The 18752-nt window shown below is 41.7% G+C and overlaps 1 long non-coding RNA gene and 1 pseudogene across 1 annotated transcript; one reads left to right on the top strand and one right to left on the bottom strand.

Annotated features, from left to right (window-relative positions):
- Positions 1 to 7329: 7329 nt before the first annotated feature.
- Positions 7330 to 8912, bottom strand: LOC120597110 (AP-3 complex subunit sigma-1-like; annotated as a pseudogene).
- A 2688-nt stretch (positions 8913 to 11600) lies between these two features.
- On the top strand, positions 11601 to 17740 carry LOC120597028 (uncharacterized). The gene is made up of 3 exons (XR_005651311.1): positions 11601 to 11760; positions 15138 to 15289; positions 17472 to 17740. It is a non-coding gene; the product is annotated as an uncharacterized LOC120597028 (long non-coding RNA).
- Positions 17741 to 18752: the final 1012 nt, after the last annotated feature.

The following is an 18752-nucleotide window of genomic DNA, read 5'->3' as shown; positions in this document are numbered from 1 at the left end:
CTTTGCAACCTGTGTTACCATGGTATGTTCAAGTTTGGTCCCCAAGTATGTAGGGATCCGCCACCCATAAGCCGGTAGGGAGGAGGAGTAAGCTGACTCAGACTGGGCTGGGGGCACAAGGGCTGATACAATTGGGAGTGGCCATTTGGAAGATCTTGTCCAAAGAAGGTAGCAAGCCATCTGAATTACCAGGTAAGATTGGGTTTAATCTGGTCTGGCATGGGAAGCCAAGTGGTCCAGTTTGGGGACAGAGGGTATAGTAATAATATCTCTGCATAGTCATGGTAGCCAGCCAGTGTCAATGGATAGTAAGTAGCATTGTGAATCCAGGGAGGATGTACTTGGAATGAAACAGTATTACTGACAAATGGCTGCTGGGTTGAGGAACAAGGGATCAGATCATTGGAGAGCGGGGGTGGGCAGGAAGGGGCTGGGCAGGTTTTTCAAGGGTTCTGGTCCTGCAGGAAATGGATCAGGAGCCTGGATGGATACAGAGCCTGGATGGATAAGCAGGGTTGTAGTGGGGTAGGAAGCACACAGGTTCCGGTCCAGTTTTTGTCTCTGGGACTCTTGGGTGGTTGTTTATCTAGGCTCAGGGCCAGACACTGAGCACAGCCCTAATGGTTTGTGACTGCTGATATGTTGTCAGGTTTGTCTCTCGTTGGCTCGTGAGCTCTGCCTGAATGACCTATCAGGTAACACTCCAGTCTTCATACTGGGCATGCCTGAAGCTGTTAGCCTCCGACATTGTTTGGTATATGGGTTCCTGCTAAGACTTGAGACCAGGCCCAACCCCTGGCAGGGCCTAGCTGGTTTAACTGCATTTCCCATATCCTGCCGAGTCCTTGTCAAATACCTTCTCCTGGGGCACTGTCCTGTCACCCTGGGGCACTGTCCTGTCACCTTTCCCCAGGACCCTCAGGCAGCTGCCCGCCAGACTGGGCACTCCAGCTCCACCTCCAGCATTGGGCTTCGCCTTCGTGAGGACAGCAATCGCCAGCCTGGGCTATGGAGCCAGATCACTTGGTCTGAATTTTGGCTCTGATACTTCTTACAAGTGTAATCTTGAATAAATTTCTTCACCCTCTGGTCCCTATTTTTATTTATTTATTTATTTTATCCGCAGGTAAGAGAGATAATCCTAAATCAAGGATGGATGAGAGAATTAAATGAGATCATGCATGCAAAGCACTTGACCTAAGGTCCAGCACGTATAACTATCACCTGATGTTAGTATCATATTTCATGACTGGCTGATTTGGTTGGAGGCTATTCGCTGACCTGCCCTGCCTGGCTCTTCCTTATTATGGCTGCTGCCCCTGTAATGCTGTGATGCTAACACATCTCCAGGTTGAGATGCCTTAATGTACTCTAGGGGAACTCCACACTGCATTTGTGTGGGAAGACATTCAGGTGCATGTATTTCAAAGGAAGGATAAGAATCAAGCTCAAGTCAGATCAGTATGATTCTTCCTGTTTTTAAAAACCATTTCCACTCCAAGTGGAGAACAAACGGACCTTTGGGAACACAGTAGAGGTGACATCTCTTCTTTCAGAAAAGCTCGTTAAAGGCTGAGTACAGAGGACTGATGGGAGGAGGTCATTTGATTATTCGGCTTGATTCACAGCAGGACTGGAGATAAGTTTAAGAATGGTAAGCATTCGAGAAGATATTTATAGGAAGGTTAATGGCATGTTATTCTCCACCATCACTAATAGCAGCACAAGATGAAATTAAATTAATTATAAAAGGAAAAAGTCAGTTTAGGTACAAAGAAAAGAGGACAGAGGCAGTTCTAGTAGATAATAATACAAAAAATAGAATTGTCCTAGATATCCTTGAAGTCACATTTAAGATGTAACATAGGCAAGCACACAGTCTGAGTCTCTTTAGTCTATGTAGTTTCATAGAGAAGTCATCGTTATCACGGCATTTTTTTTCCCCTGATGATGGATTTATTTCCTTCCCTTTACTTTTCATTGTCTGTGTTCGTTTTTTACTTCTCCAAATCCTCTATTCCCTTTTTACCTTGCTTTAGTGAGTATAACAAGATTTTCTTTATGCCCAATTAAGCTGAAAGTTAATACTCTCTCTTCTTTCAAATCACTCTGACTTTATCTCCCACCTTCAGCCCAGACCTTGTGCTTAGAGATGTTTTTAAAAACATTTACAAGTCATTCCATAGAGCGGAAGCTGATAGAGGAAGGGGAAGGGGTCTTTCAGTTTTATTCAGCCTCCTAGAGTCTTTTAAGCGTGGACTTCTGTGTAGACATCTGTTGTTTGATTTCCCAGCACCGGTTTTTCATTCTTCAGGTTCTAGAACCCTGACATCGCTCTGGGGAACGAGTTCTCTTCCCTCCACCCACACTCTATCTACGTCATTGGAAGCAGTGCCCGGGGGGACCACCAATTCAGATGGCTCAGACTTCCTTGGGCAAGACTGAGTAAGTGATACGAGTTAGGCCAAGTACATACTCTCTTCCCGGAATTGGAATCATAAGCAAAATTACAGAAAAAGACTGAAAATAACTGGAGATTGTTCATCACGACGATGGCGATTTGAAGAGGTGACACCTCATACCTGGAGCTACTTTGTTCCTCGTCCTTTCTGAAGTGTATTTTTTTTTTTTTTAAGCTTTAAAAACAGTTATTATTAGAGCCATCCCATATCATTCCCAATAAGTTTCTTTTTGCTTAATTTAGTTACGGTTGATTTCCGTGTTGTAAGCAAAGGACTCCCAAAGACATTCCAATACACTGTTCTTTACGAGATTATCAAACACTACAAAACAATTCCCATATGTTCTTTTAAAAATTATCTTTTCTTGCTTTAAGACATTAATAAATGTTGATTATCGGCATGGAGATGGTTGTAAGATTTTGAGGGAGTCACCAGATGGTGACATTACATATTATTTCCTAATTCGATTTATCTTAAAATGTGTATGTTTGTTAAATCTTGAGGAAATGCTTTATCATCATTATTATTTTTACAAAGCTCTGCTTTGTAAAAACCAAGCTATAGAATATCTTGTAGGGATAGAATCTGGATGTGATAAAAAGAGTTATTTGGCAACATCTCACAGGTACATCCTTTAACTTCAAAACAATTTATGTCCAAAATGTCAAAGCTAACAGATATCTTCAGAAGAGGAATATTTTCAAAGTGGATGAAGATGCTATATAAATTTCATTACAGCTCTGTCAGGAACCAATGACTTACACACTGCTGTTGCTCACACACAAACCTTTCACAGATTTTGATAAATACTTCCTTGATATGTAGGCATTGCTCTCAGCAAAACCCTTAAGCAATGGACTTTGACCAGAAGCCACATGGATGGTGAAAAAAGACCTTTGCTTTAGATTATAAGGAAGATTGCAGATTATATTGTTATGATAAAGTAGGGGCTAGAAAAGATTTCTACATTTGTACTAGGAAGTCCATGAATAGTTTTTTTTTTTTTTTTGGATCATACCAAAAGAAGAAGAAAATAACACTGAACTTAAGCATTGCTGACTATTAGAAACTCTCACTGATGAATATCAGCTTCTATTGAAAGGAAACAAATTTATTTATGAGTGAGTATTTGCTGTTTCACCTCTGCTTCCAGTTCTGATTTTCCTTCTTTCAATAATGGATCTGTTAGCTAGTGCTGTGTAACAAACCACTCCAAAAGGCAGTGGCTTAAAACAGCAAACATTAATTAGCTCATGACTTTATGACTTGGTTGGGTGGTTCTTCTGGTCTCGGCTGGGCTTGCTCATGTGTCTATGATGAGTTGGTGTGCTAGCTGCTGGCTGGCTTTGCTGATCTTGGCTGTACTTTCACACATATGGTGGTTGGTTGACTGTATGCTGGTCTAGGATGTTTTCAGCTAGAACAACTAGGCTCTCCTCTACTCATCTTACAGTAGGCTATCTTACTTACTTACTATCTTAGTTTGTCCACATAGCTATGTAAAGGTTGAAAAAAAAAAAATAAGATTGAGAGAGGGAGGGAGAGAGAGAGTCAGGCAAGGCATTTTTTTTTTTTTTTTTTTGAAGTTTAAGCTTGAACTGGCTCCACAGTAACTTCTTACTCAACAGGAGAAGCTACAAAATCACACGGCAAAAGGTAGGATTTAGAGAGGCCTGAAAAGTTGTGGCTTTTAATTTCTCACACTTAATACTCTATGTCACAACTCTGCTATTCAGGTGTGCGTGTGTGTGTGTGTGTGTGTGTGTGTGTGGTCAAACGAGGCCAGGTGGAAAGAAACTGGATCAAAGTAGAAAAATGTGGAAGTGGGAAGACAGAAAGAGTTCATGTGGATTAAATCTCAGAAAGAATTTTGGGGGTTTGGCAAACAAGAGGCTTTAAAACAACTTCAATCTAGAAGAGAAATGGGTGTGAGAGGAAATAGGGTTTGGTATGTATTTTCATGGTTTAGGAATTTGATCCCTTTTGCTATTCTGTAAGAGATGTTGTTAGTAAATTACCTTTTGGGCGATGGAGCCATGGGTTTTTCAATTCGACTGTGTGAGATGGAGCTACGTGGGGTCCCAGAACTTATTTGAATTAAGCGTTTAGATTTCTAAAGGAAGACCTTTGGAAAAAATAAAGCTCTACCAAACTACAGAAAAAGTAAAACTGATTTTCTCCCTCAGGAGGATAATCAATTATATGTAGATGTTTAAAATTTTCTGAGCACTATCAAGTTCAACATGTCAACATTTTGAGCAAATGTGGTGTTCTCTGAAGACTTTGTGATTTTTAGTTTTTATCCATTGAAATGTAAAGAAATAATATATCGACTAATTCCCAGCTGTATGACGCTGCTGGTTTATTTGAACATTTGATGGATTGCTCCTCTGAACCCACACTCCTTTGTTCATCTATTTTTATCCTAATAGTGTGAAATCTATAACACCTACAGAATGATTGGGAGATGCCCTGGAAGCCACAACTCAAGGGCTTGAAAGTCAGCCCAGCCTGCATTCAAATCCTGATTTCACTCTTACTACGTGGCATGTTTCTTACCTGACTAAGCTATTTAAAAATCTTCGCATGAAGATAACAATCCATTTGCATACGTTTGTTATAAGGGTTAAAGGTAATGTACAATCAGTGTTGAGCACCTCGATGTTTATTTTGACTCCTTGAAAAGAAGCTATAGGCTAAACTTAATTGAGAAAGCGTCAGGACACTGCAGATTCCCCAAATTTGGTCAAATAAGCTTGTCTAAAGTCCATTGTTAGGAAGCCATTGAACCAGCAAAGACCTCTCTTTTTATTGGTTATAGAAGAGAGTCAAGGGTATAGCTACCAACTTAGGTGTTAGGTGCTATGCCACTGGGGCCGTTTAAAAATAAATCGATCATCAGATTTGATTTTTATTTTTCATATGGTTATTCCAGACGTCCAGGCACTTACAACTTAATTGGGGAGAAAAGGCAACAAAAAAACTTTAAAACACAGCGAGTACATAATCAAATGCTAAATTTGGAATTTTAGGGCCTTCAAAGAAAGGTGCCTGGAGGTGGACGTAGACTAGAAAAGAAGTAGAAATTAGAGAGATTGTTGCGGGGAGGTATAGGTGGAGGTCGGTTAGTTAAAGCGAAAGAGGGAGGATTTTGAAAGCCGGGAAGAAGACTCTTCATGGGGCAGAAGTTAGAGTATTAGTAACAATTTCTGAAAAAAATGAAAGAAATCATGGAGATCGGTGCCTGGCAGAAACCTCCAGATCGCTGAGGGGGAGACCAGCTGGGATCAAGGGCTGGTTAGTAGGGAATCAGGCGCATGGGGATGGAACTTGGCCCAATGTGGTGGTAGTGGCAGGGGCAGGAGAAAGTCACGGAAAGTCTTGGAAGAAGCCCAAGAGTCAACTTTATTATAGAGTTCAGGTAGAAAGGAATATTAATATTTCATCTGTCTCTGTCTCTCTCTCTCTCTCTGTTTGTCTCTCTTCGCTGTTGGAGTGGTGGAGACCTGTATGTTTTCCCAAGCCTGCATTTAGTCTAGACTGACGAGTGCTCTCCTGGCTCAAACAGCTGCCTTGAGCAAGGATCCAGGAGGCATAAGCTGTCTTGCGGGGTATTGGATAGGTAAGCTCAGAGTCCCTTTGTTGTCCACTTTGCAGAAACAAGGGTGTTGCCTCTTAGATGCTTACAAACCATGCTTCCTCCTCCAAGTGCTTGAGAAATAGCGATGAGAGCAGTATTCCTCATGGCAATTTGTATAACAGCTACAGTTTCCTTTCTACCTGCACTCTGTACTAAAATGGAGGGCAACTTCTCTCCTTACCCCTGGGCAAGCGACAGAGAGAAAAGTGGATCATGGGACGAGATAACCTGGGTTATCCTCTCAATTACTAATGCCCGTTTTTACCTTCCCAGATTTTAAGTTATAGAAAAATTGGCCCATATGACATCTCAGGGAAAATTCAAGGTCAAACAAGTCCTCTGACTCAAGTATCAGTAGGATTTCTGATGCTATACATTTTTGCTGATTAAAGGATAAGAACTTAAATGTTTTCCTGTGACTTTTATATAAACGACATCTATGTCTCCAAGCTGACATTCAGCATGGAACAGAGGGAAAAGACTGAATGGAAGAAGCCCGAGTCAAGGTAAATTTCTTTGTCATTTGAAATGTTCTCTCTCTCTCTCTCTCTCTCTCTCTCCCTCCCTACCTCCTTCTCCCTCTCTCTGTCTCTCTCTCTGTCTCCGTCTCTGTGTCTCTGTCTCTGCGTCTCCATCTGTCTCTGTCTCTGTCTCTGTCTGTCTCTCTCTCTCTGTTTGTCTCTCTTACTTTAGAAGTCCAGTTACCTTGGAGTTTATTTAAACTAAAAGAAGAAAGTCATGATGGTTTCACGCAATACATACTTGGTTCTTTAAATAACGATCGTGACAAATGACAGGAAAAATTAAAGGATGCTGCACTTGTGATCCATACTAAACACCAACATTCTAGGCTGTACATAATTTAAAGAAATGTCTCAAATACTTCAAAATACTGTCATCGCCAATGCATAGAGGTATGCCTTAGGTGGGCATAGGAATATAGTTAAGAAAGAAAAAAAATCACACCGAAACTACTCAACTGCTTCAAAATCACTGAGCAAGAAAAGCAACATTGAATCATCATACTGATTTAACAGCACTTTACACAGTACCTTGGCTTAAATCCAAGAGCAAAAGTTAAGACTTTCCTTCTCCATTTTTGGTAAACAACCGCATGGTAAACAGGTGGATTTTACCTGGGAGTGACCTTAAAATTGTTATTATTTAAAAGAGGGCATGTTTGGCACTTTTATACTGATGTCACCAACGTTAATATTTCTTGGGATGTCAGGAAGATTCATATAAGCCAGCCTCAGACTTCTCCAGTTCATTTTGTGTAAGGGTCTCATTTGCGTTGGTCTGTAACAGCAACGCCCCCATCACCATCAACACCGTGAACTCTGCATGGAAAATTAAATCCAGTTCACAGACATTTTCAAAACACCGGACTAACGTTTCCACAGACACCTGAATTAGATCTAAAATGCCAAGTTCACTTTCTGAAGAATCCACACAGAAGACAACATAACATTGCATAATGTCTGTAAATCGGTTTGGCGTCAGAGCCTCCAATTAATAATCCTCCTTCTAGGAAATTACATTTTCACCTCTCTTGGTTACCAAATGGAACGTCTCCCTGATGATCTGCGGTTGTCTATGTTCACTGCAAGGCTGGTAGAACTTGGAGCGCCGCGGCTTCCCGAGGTTGCGGACGGTGATGATCGCTCGAGGCCGGCGGGCTGGGTGGGTGCAGGACTTCAGGGCGCGGCGGGTGCGCGGGCCTCCCTTGGGATCCCGCTGGGGTCCTTCCCCACACGCCCCTCTTGCCTGTGCGCCTCCCCCCGTATCTGGGCGGGGCCTGGGCGAGGCGGGGCCTTGAGTTTTTTTTTTTTAGAGAGAGGAGCTGTCATGATGGGTGAAGGGGAGGATGAGGAGAAGTATTACTCCTGAAGGAGAGTGATATTAAAATTTTAAACTTGGATCAACAATTTAAAGCAAGTTATAAACCATTCAAATTTATTGATTCAACAAGTCGTTCCTGGGACAGAGCAGTGGCAGACCGTGTCCCAGGAACGAGGAATGTACCTGTAAATGAAAGAAGTCCCTGCTCACATGCGGGTGACATGGCAGTAGGGGAAGATGGCCCACAGCCTATAAGAATATACTGATAGGCTGTCACGAGCACTAAGAATCAGTCTGGGAATGAGCATAGAGAGGGGCAGAGCAGATGGTGATGTGCTCTTTTAGACAGACTGCTAAGCGCAGCGTCTCTAATGTGGTGATACCTGAGGGCAGGGAGGGGCTGAGCCACTACACACCTAGGGAAAAAGTGGTCCTCACAGAGGAAGAAGCACAAAGGGTTTCCAGATATGACATGCGATGCCCAGTTCAAGCTGAATTTCCGATAAAGAACACAAATATTGTTTAAGTATGTCCCGTGCAATGTGTGGAACATACATATACTTAAAAAATTATTTATCTAGAATTCAGCTTCAGGTGGGCATGATGTAGTTTACCTGTTGAATCTGGCAACCCTTCCCAGGCGAGAAAAGAGTGTGTTTGGTTCAAGGAGAAGGCCAGAGACATGAGCAGGGGGAAGAGTGGTAGGAGACGAGGTCCCAGAGGTGACAGGTAGCTGGGTCACAGAGGTCCTTGTCGGCCACTTTAACAGCATCGGCTTTTCTTTTGAGTGTGATGGGAAGCCAGTGGGAGGTTTTGAGGAGAGAAGTGTTAAGACTCATTCACTTTTGACCCCCAACTGTGGATGAATCTTACTTAATAGTCGTTTAAACAAATCATGGAATACCTCTTAGATTTACTGAGCTGGGCAATGTTAGGACCCTGTTCCCGCTTTCCAGGCGCTCATCCATTATCTGGGTCAACAATTTAAAGCAACAATAATGATCTTGGATCGACGATTTAAAGCAACAACAAAGAAGTTAAGTAACACTGTAAATGCCTGGATCGGCGTGCATGGTTCAGCCCAGATGGATGAATGACTCGGGCCAGAAAAGTCTGGGAAACATTTTAGAGGAGTTGAACTAACTGGACCTGGAAGGATGGTGGAAAGGACCAGATTTCCTCCCATTTCAAGCCTGCGGATATGTCATCCTCTAAACTGTGAATGGAGCAGGGGTGGGGGTGGAGCTGTCACAGCCTCTGCATTATGGTCCCCTGGGGATTGTGCTCCCCTTGTACCTCATAGCTAGACAGTGCATCCCAAACCAGGTGGATTGCAGCATGAGCTGCAATACTGCAAGGGTAGAACTCTGAACAGAGGCAAAGTGCATCTTCTTCACCCTGACACGCCACATGCACAACCTTCGTCTGGAGCAGGAATGTGGACCTTGGTCAACGTGCATTTTATAAAACAACTATTACTTTTCCTTAGAGATTACTACCTTCGAGAAGTTAGCACCCAGAAAAATGTCTGGCACACCAGAGAAGATAACAAATGTTTGTGGAATAAATATTCAACTTGTGCATCAATTTGCAGAAAGCATTTTGAAGTATTTCCAATAGAGTAATTAGCTTCACCAATTAGCTTTAATTTAACTCATTTCTTTTCAGACTGTCTAAGTGAATACAGAAAAGATCTCATGTCCTGTGCCTTCTCTGGAATGGCCAAAGTACCGCAGAGAAGGCTCATGCTTGTAGTCTGGAGCCAGGGAACTGGAGGGGACCAGAGCCTTGGATTTCCTGGTTCCCAAGGCCTGGAGGGCATCTGCAAGATTCAGAAATAGTCGCTGACACAGTCAAGCCCTTCTGAGTTGTCCTGCCTTGAGGCAAAGGGGCTGATTCTCTATGCCTTCCTGGATTGTCCAGTCATTGGATCCGGGCAGCCAGTAAGAGGCATGTCTTTGTGTACAGTAGCTCTCCTTAACATAGGAAAATTTCTGGAGGAATACTCATCTGAAAATCTTCTGCTGTTTGCACTCTCAGAAACTGAAGGAATGGGTGCCTTAACCTGGAGAAGGAGGGACAGGTGGGGCACTAAATAAAACGTGCACTACTGTCTACACTTCATGCTGCTTGGATCCACTTTTTTCATATGATGCCTCTGGGACCAGCTCCCCAGGATTCTGGCTGATCTCTTTCCCTGGGTAAACTTATAAGAAAAAGGTTAGTAGGATAAACTACAGGCCCCACCACTGTAGCTGGTCTGAAAGCTGCAACTGATCTACTCATTCTAGATTTATCTCACTTTCTACTGTCATTTCTGCTGGTGTATGTGTTTTACTTGGTGGGATAGCTCAGAACCTCAATGCCGAGGGTTCTGAACACTGGTCAATATGCCCTTCTCAGGCTATGGCTGCTGCATTTTATCCATTCATTACCAGAATTGGACAGCGGACTACCAAGGGAAGCTCGAGCGGGTTACCTGGGTACCAGACATAGTATTTCCTCTCCCCACTGTGTAGCCTTATCTCCTCCTGATGATCAGAATTGATCACTCCTGCCAGAGTGGAGACAGCTTGCTTCGCCTTCCTGCCTCTTGCGTGAGAAGATAGAATGACTGGGTGTATTCAGTAGCCTAAAGTTTAATGGGACTCTTTCTTTGCCACCTGGTGCAAGAGTTTACACTCTGGGAACCTTTAAATCCATAGAGATTAGAGTTATTGGGACCAAAAGCACATCACTGGACATGATGGTGGATGTGACCACTCCTGTTTCCACCCCTAAGTTCTGGATACATGTATTCTACCTTCTGTGGACCTAACACCAATATAATGGTGACTAATTTATGCTGAATTTTTCCTTAGTGGCAGGGAAGCAGCATGCTTGCAGGATATCATCTTCAAGCTGGCACCTTAATTAACCCTTCAAAAATTCATTCCATTGTTCTATTAGGCCAGCAGCTTCTGAGTGTTGCAGTAAATAATGGGCCCAGTAGATTTTATGGTCATGTGATCATTACCACACCTCTTTGCTGTAAAGTGGGTTCTTTGGTTTAATATGATGTTACATAGGACTCATGTCAGTGGGCCAAATGCTCTGTAAGCCTTCAGATAGTGTGGCTGGCTGAGGCCCTGTGGGGGGTAGGGGGGGCGGGAGGCAAACCCAGGTCTTTCAAAATGTGTTTATATGACTGTCAGAATCAAATGCTGTCCCTTCCATGGTGGGGAGAGTCCAACGTCATCCTCATTAACTGTGGTGTCATATCATGGTGGTTGCAACATAGGTTTCAATTCCATAAGGAGCCTAAGAATAAGGATGGCCCCTCAGGGTTGTCTTGATTTAAGGAAAGAGGGCTTGACCTGTATACTCACTCCCCCACTCACCAGTTATTGGATGCTGGCGATTCCCAGGAAAGCACGAGACTTTGGGAGAGATAGCTTCCTTCAGTTGACATGGATTCCCAAAGGGCAACGCAGCTGAGAACGTTCAGCCCCCAACCTCCCAAGCAGCCTGGGGAAGGATCTGGTAGCACAGCATCCACTAAGGCTCATTTATCTTCCATGAGTGGGACTGTTTGCCATTGTTGTTTCTCCCTGAAGAAATGGATTGGCCCCGAATGGTACTTACTCAGGGCATTTAGCAGATTGTTGGTGGTTTTAGTAGAAACTATTTTAATAAAGTGTCGAGATGAGGGAGGAATGCAGACATTTGAGAAATAACTCTTAAGTAAGAAGGCTGAGCTAATGAGTCTAAATCTCCCTTGCAAGAAATTTAGTTGAGAAGAAGAGGGAGTCTACCGTAGAGATCCTTCCTTCCTCAGTAAGTGCACTTCCAAAATAGATGGCTTGAGTTATGAGGAAAATTTGGAAGAATGTTTTTCTTTGTGTGAAGCTAATTAGTCCCCAGGAGAACTGAGTCTGTAGCTTCAGCTTCATTAGTACTATTTCAACTGAATTCACTGGCTGGAGTGCAACCAGGCTTTGGGCAAGCTGTAGCAATCAAATCCGAGATTACTTGAGAGGTCAACTTATTTACTAAGTCAGATGGACAAGGTGGTCTTGCATTCATGTTACCTCCAAAATGTTTCTATCATACTTCGTGAGGTCGAACACTAAGGAGTCTAGAGGAGGTTGGCTGAAACTTTGAGAAAGTATTCCTATTTATATCCAAAGGGGAATTTAGAAAAAAAAAAAAAACAGATGAACATTAGTGGCTCTGGGATATTGTGATGGGACAAATTTGAAGAAGAATGGACTCAGATGCAACTGTACTTTCTGAGCACTGTTTTCAGTTACACTTCCGTTTAGTGTGTAAAATATGGAGAACCGAGCCCATTATGTTCTAAATATAACTGATGAGAGCGGGTGGTATTCTTATCTACTCATGAACTATTTGAATAACATCTTAAGTCCTATGTTTTATTTTATTTTATTTTTTCTTGCTAAGAAGATTTATCCTCAATTTAATTAGGAAGGAGTCAAGCTTCTTTGAGTAGGATTAGGAGTGGAAACTGGAACAACATCAGCTTCTTATGTTGTTTGTGGCAAATGGATGGGGTGGGAGAGAAGATGGATAAGAGCGTGGTTCTCATCCTAAATAACAGGATGATCTTCATTCTTATGAATATAGGAAGCGTTTTGAGTTGAATAAAGAGTTAAACCATGTATGTGTGGGGGACAGATTTGGTTCATCCTTGGACATCATATGTCTTTTAACAGAGAACAGTTTAGACTGGCATTATGCTCAACAACATGGAAAGCACCTCTCTATGTCTGGAATCTTCTTCTCATGTCGTTCCAAAGTCTTCTCATGGCTGTCTCTATCCTTCAGATCTCTGAGCTTTAATGCCCTTCTTTCAAAAGGTGGAAGCTATCATTCCATAAGTGACTACTATATCTAAAGTGTATTCTTCCCAGTTATTCTCTCTCTCAGCTCCTTGATTTTTTCCTTTATAGAACATATTCCAATTTGTAATTATTTTACTTATTTTGTCATCTGTGCCGCCCACTCGAAGGTAAGCTCCATGAGTGCAGGAACCAATTCTGCATTATTTCACAGTCAAATCCCAGTGCCTGGCACCTCATAATCATTCAACAAATTTGTGTTGATTGAAGTTATTGAAGTTGATTGAATAAACGATAATCAACAGATTGGACTTGAAAAGGATCATAAGGCGAGGGCAATGCTTTATTTTAAAGTTAAGGTATAGAGCTCAGTCTTAACTCTGCCATTAACTCTGCCACACACTCCATGACTTTGGACAAGACTTTCAAACTCTCTCGGTCTCATCTGTGAAATGGAAAGTTGGAAGTGGTTCATTGAACTCCAGAATTATGTGACTAGAATGAAAACTGATTGTGTGCATTCTGGAGTTTCATGAGTGTGTTAGTTCACACCTCAGGAATTTCTGTTTCTAACTGGTTTCTATGCCTTATTTTCCATAGAGCTGCTTATTTGGACCCAAACTGAACAAGCCTTTATTGGAAAAATATGGCATGTAATTAAATCCCAGTATTCACAATTTCCAAAACTACTTTACAGAGAGACTATGGTCAATCAATGTGGAAATCCTTAACGCAAATTAAATTAAGCGTTAGTGTTCATTCAGAATGGTTATGAATGATACCGAAAACTCTCAGTTTTGTGGCCTGCTCAAAATATTTCAAATGCTTGAAGAAATGGCAGTCTTTACTGAGGTATCAACTTGTCATTTCATGCTAAGAGCGGGGGTATTGAAAAGTTGAGAAATCCCCTTGACAGGCTCAGTGGTGAGGACAAAGACATGAAGTTACTGTTATATTTGTTCTTTGACCATAAAAAAGTTTTCATCAGGGTGCATGGAAACATATGACCCAGACATGAGTTCAGGTCCCTTTGTACAGGTTGATGCCATTCTCATCAGTACTACAAGTAGAAGGAAGGCAGGTCTGATTCTCTCTGTGTCTGTGGCATCAGCAATTCTTTTCTGGCACTGAGATGTTTTCTGACACCTAGCTATTGATTTCATCATCCTCAAATCTCTAGAGGTGGCCTTGAGAAGGAAAAAAGCAAAAAGCAAGTCCCAGCACCTATAATTGTTAGTAGCATTATTTACATTTTCCTAAGTAAGTTGGAGTCAAGTATTCAGTTGAAGTCAAGTATTCAAGACTTCGTGGCATAAATACTTTGAGCACCGAACTGGTGAGTTGAAGAGGTAGGTAACAGGAAGCGCGTTCAGCTGCAAGGACTCAAAAGAACACATTGGCTGAGAATGGCTAGTCCAGAAATGAGAGTCCCTATAGAAAGGAGCCAGACTACTATGTAAAGACTTTATTCACATGACCATGGATGACCTAGTGCTTTATTAATAGTGCACTATGACAAGGCCCTCACCACCGGTTTGGACCCATACCTAGGGAGAGATTAAATGCATTTCTGTGTTTTAAGAGAGATTAGAAACCTATGAACCAATAGGGTGTGTCTCAGAAGGAGCAGACTTCTTTAGAAACGTGGATTCCTTCGACACTGGCTAGGCAACAATTTGAGCCAGGGGTTAAGGATGGATTTATTCAGACCTCAGCTTCAAGTCTCAATAAGAATGACAACAAATGTTCCCACATGTGAGTAAAAATACTTTAAAACACACTTTAATCTGCCCCAGACAAAAATATTTCTTTCCATCCTCTTTTTAGAACTCAGCAAGGTTACGAAGTCCTTTGTCCTCCTTATATTCTTCCCCCTTTGTCTTGTGTCTTCCTACTTCTTTTCTCTTCTCTTACCCCACGGCCATTTATGAAAAGTTCTCCAGGGTACTGACTATTAGCCTTGCCCTTTCTTTACTTCTAATCAGAAGAATTCATTTTCTCTCACCCCAGATCCATCTCAAAGTGTAAGTTTTAAAGAGCCCCTCCCCTTCATATACACACTATACAAAGGAAATATGTATATAAATAAGAAATAGAGGATGTCCATTAAGTATAGAAACATAGATAATATTACGTTATTTCTTTATAAATTGAGGGTATCATAGACAACATTTTATATATTTACCTTTTCCCCCCCAGACTCTAAGATACTCCATATACCTTCTGTCTTCCCTAGCTCCCATGGCTGAAAGCTATGCATAAGAGTTTGAGGCTTTGTATTAACAGGTTACAGTGTTATGCTGTTCCTAGTCACATACAACACAGTGAAGGAGTTTATTTTCTCCTTCATAGGATCAAGTTTTGATAGGGAAGAGAGCAGAGAATACTTACTGAAATGGAAACTGGAAGATGGGAGGAATCATGGATGACCGGGAAGGTAGAGGCTCTGGTCCCCTCCCCAAATCCATTTCATCACCTTCCCAAAAAGAAATGATCTGTGCCTGGTAAGTATGCCTGCCTTTGCTTTTCTCAGCCTGGCCAATCACCAAGAAGTCTTAAGTTCGCTCTTTCTTCTGATATTTACTTTATTCAGTTGTTTTTAATTATTCATAATGTGTCAGGCACTATGCTAATTGCCAGATGGGCACTGGCAAATAAAACACACCTCTGCCTTCACGGGGCTTATAATCTAGGACCAACAGGAAGCAGGCAAATAAAGAAATAAACCTGCAATAAACTGTGATTAGCTCCATGAGGGAAGCAGACAGGGCTCTGTGATAGAGGATAACTGATGAGTGACCTGTCATTATAGACGGGGCAGGAGAGCTCTGTGGGATGGAAATGGAGGAGAGAGGGGACCAGCCCACGTGTGGAAACTGAGATGGGTGCTCTCGTCAGGGGAACTCTAGTTATGGTTTTCGCAGATGATGGGGAAGGTAGAGGCTCTGATCCCCTCCTCAGAGGGCAAGTCAGAATTATAAGAAGAATGCTTAGCTGTGAATGCTACCTGATGCCACTTAGAGAAAACGCGAGTCTCTGGGAAAATAATTACTGTTTGGTCTTGGAATTTTAAATGTATTTCTGCAAAGTCAGGTAGGCCTGGGAATAAGTCTTCAGCAAATGTTTTCGGGCATTGAGTATGCACTCTTAAGGTGATTTATAGTTCTCGTATCAGTTGACTAGTTTCTGGGCTTGGGGACATTTGAGTCAAAGAGTATTTTAAAAATGTTTTCTTAACCTTATCTTAAGCAGCTGCAAACTGGAGGAGGGACAAAAGGAAATTCTTGATGTCTAAATGAAACATAATTTCCAATGAGTAAATTAAAAAAAAATTTTTTTTCAATTCTAGCCACTTTGTCTCACTATTGTTTTTGTTATTATATTTTTGAGTGTCTGGCTTTTAAGTCTTCTATCAGCAGGCACCTCAGAGAGAGGTAGTAGTTGGGGAGAATAGGTCTTGCAATTGTGCTCAGGGTTACCACAGCTGTGAGGAGTCCTCAGCAGCATCTCGTATAGGAAAGAGGAGACTAGCTGAGCTCTGAATTTACCTTCAGCTCTCCAGGGCTGTGATGGTCAGGAAGTTCATATCTTCTGTACTAGCCATTCCTTGTTTGCACCGGACAGCCTCTCTTCCTTTTTTTAAAAAAAAAAAATTATTTTTCAATTGGAGTTGACATCCGACATTATTTTATATTAGTTTCAGGTGTGCAGCATAGTGGTTAGACATTTATGTAATTTATGAAGAGATCCATCCCCCGATTAGTCCACTACCCACCTGTCACTCTACATAGTTATTACCAGCCTCTCTTCCTTTGGAAAACTTCCGCCATGCTGGTACATTGGCCTTGTTTGTCTTGACTGTAGGGTAGGCACACGACCCCAGAGTAGCCTATTACTTTGGCCATGGTAATTGGGTCAGCCATGAGCACGTGACTCAAGCAAGGCCCACCAGAGCCTTTCCATGAGATTTGGTATGTAAAAGATGGAAGAGAGCCCCTCTCTTTTTCTAGGATCAGGAGCTATAAGGACAAAATAGGCTTGGGACTATGAGCAGGCCTCCTGCTGCCAGATGGAGAAAGAGCCTGAGATTAGAGAGAAGTGAGTAGAGACAGAGGGAGAGTTCAGACATCACAAACTGGGCCCTAGATCTCACCGTACCTGAAGCAAATGCACACCTCAGACTTCCCAGCCAACACTTCACCTTTTTTGCTTAAATGTTAGTTTGATTTGAGTTTTCATCTTCTGCAATCAATAAACATGAACAATGACAACTATATGGTTTTTTTTTTTTAATTTCCACCAATCCTTGCTAGAAAAATATAAATTCATACAAATTTTTTACCATCATCAAATATTGGCAATTTCTCAGGTAGGACAGCTAAGTAGTTTTCCCAGACTCACTCAAATTTATAACAAAAGACTTTTAATTCTTCAAGTACAGATTATCACCTGGAAGAGAAGTCAAAGCATATGTTTGCATCTATGATAAGAATGAACAGTGTTAAGAATGACTTGCTTAATGGGAACTAATTTTCCTTTGGAATGGACTTTATTATAACTTTATTACCTAGTTGGAGGTGTTGTTATTTTCAAACAAAATTCTGTTTTCATCCATAACCAGACAACTATCTTTTCCTAGTTTGAGAAACTTGCACTTTTTTTTTTCTATTTCCTGCATTTATAAAGAAGAGTCATAAATCGGAGTGGTTGGTGGCCTGTATTTGTGACTTGTCCTGCTTCCACTTATTCCTGAACCATCAAAAGACAAATTATCGTTGAAAATAGTGGGCTGTCGCCAGACCACTTATGCCAGTCCTGAAGATGAGTCATTAGATTTTCAACCCCAGGAAGTGAAGGCTCAGGAGAGGAGATGGGCCTGTGACCTCCTTTTTTTGTCCTCGTTCACTACAGTAAAGAAAGAAAACGCAGCGCATGGAGATACTGGCAGCACTGAAGGAGCCCTAACTTCAGACCGACTCCTGTCAAGATTAAGAGACTAAATAATAAAGTTAGTTAGCCTCTCTTGGTTTTCTTTCTTGAGTGAGACTGTCTCAGTGTTCTGAGGATAACTCCATAAAAATGTCTTGGATATATGAAGCCGTCAACGGCAGACATTTTTAATGATCTCAACACTCCAAGGCTTGAAATGCCACTTAAGGAAAATGCAGTGAGTCTCTGGGAAAACAATTACCATTTGGCCTTGAAATTCTAACTGTGTATTTATGCAAAACCAGGTGGGCCTGGGAAGACCGGAAACTGTTTTGTAGGGTAGTACCCCTTTAGTCATTAAATCATGACTACATGAAAACGACCACATATGATTTTATAAAACTTTGGAGAAAATCAGAAGCTATTCAAATGGGAAAAGAACATAAATCATTCACTTTCTAGATGAAGAAAGAGGGACTCAGCAGTTCTGAGACCTCTGAAGGTCTCACAGGGGTCTGACAGTTTTTAGGGTTGGCTCAGTCACCAGGATGGCACTGAAGTACTAAGTATTTGTCACAAATTCTGCTCATCAGTCTGCATCAGCCATTTTTAAAGTATGTGCTTGTGAACAGATGTTCTGTGCACAAAGAGTTTGCTGGACAAATGAATTTGGGAAATAACATACACTATAGCTCTTCTTAGAGCATACTAACAAGCCAGATAGATGTCCTACCATAAAAGAGAGAGAGAGAGAGAGAGAGAGAGAGAGAGAAAGAGACAGACAGAGAGACAATAGGTAGGTAGGTAGGTAGGTAGGTAGGTAGGTAGATAGATAGATAGATAGATAGATAGATAGACCTGTATTTATCAGAGAGTTTGCCCAATATATTTGATGAAAGAAAATGTATTCTGTGGAGCACCCACTAACTGGAGTAGATTGAGTTTTCCATGTGGAGAAGACCGAACTCAAATTTCTGTGTACAATTTTAACTGTTTTCTGAGCTTTATTAGGACAGCTTAAATTTTATTTAAAATGTT

Source organism: Pteropus medius, unplaced genomic scaffold (genome assembly GCF_902729225.1).
Source record: "Pteropus medius unplaced genomic scaffold, Ma_sr-lr_union100, whole genome shotgun sequence".
Lineage (NCBI taxonomy): Eukaryota > Metazoa > Chordata > Mammalia > Chiroptera > Pteropodidae > Pteropus > Pteropus medius.
This window is presented reverse-complemented; position numbering and strand designations above follow the sequence as displayed.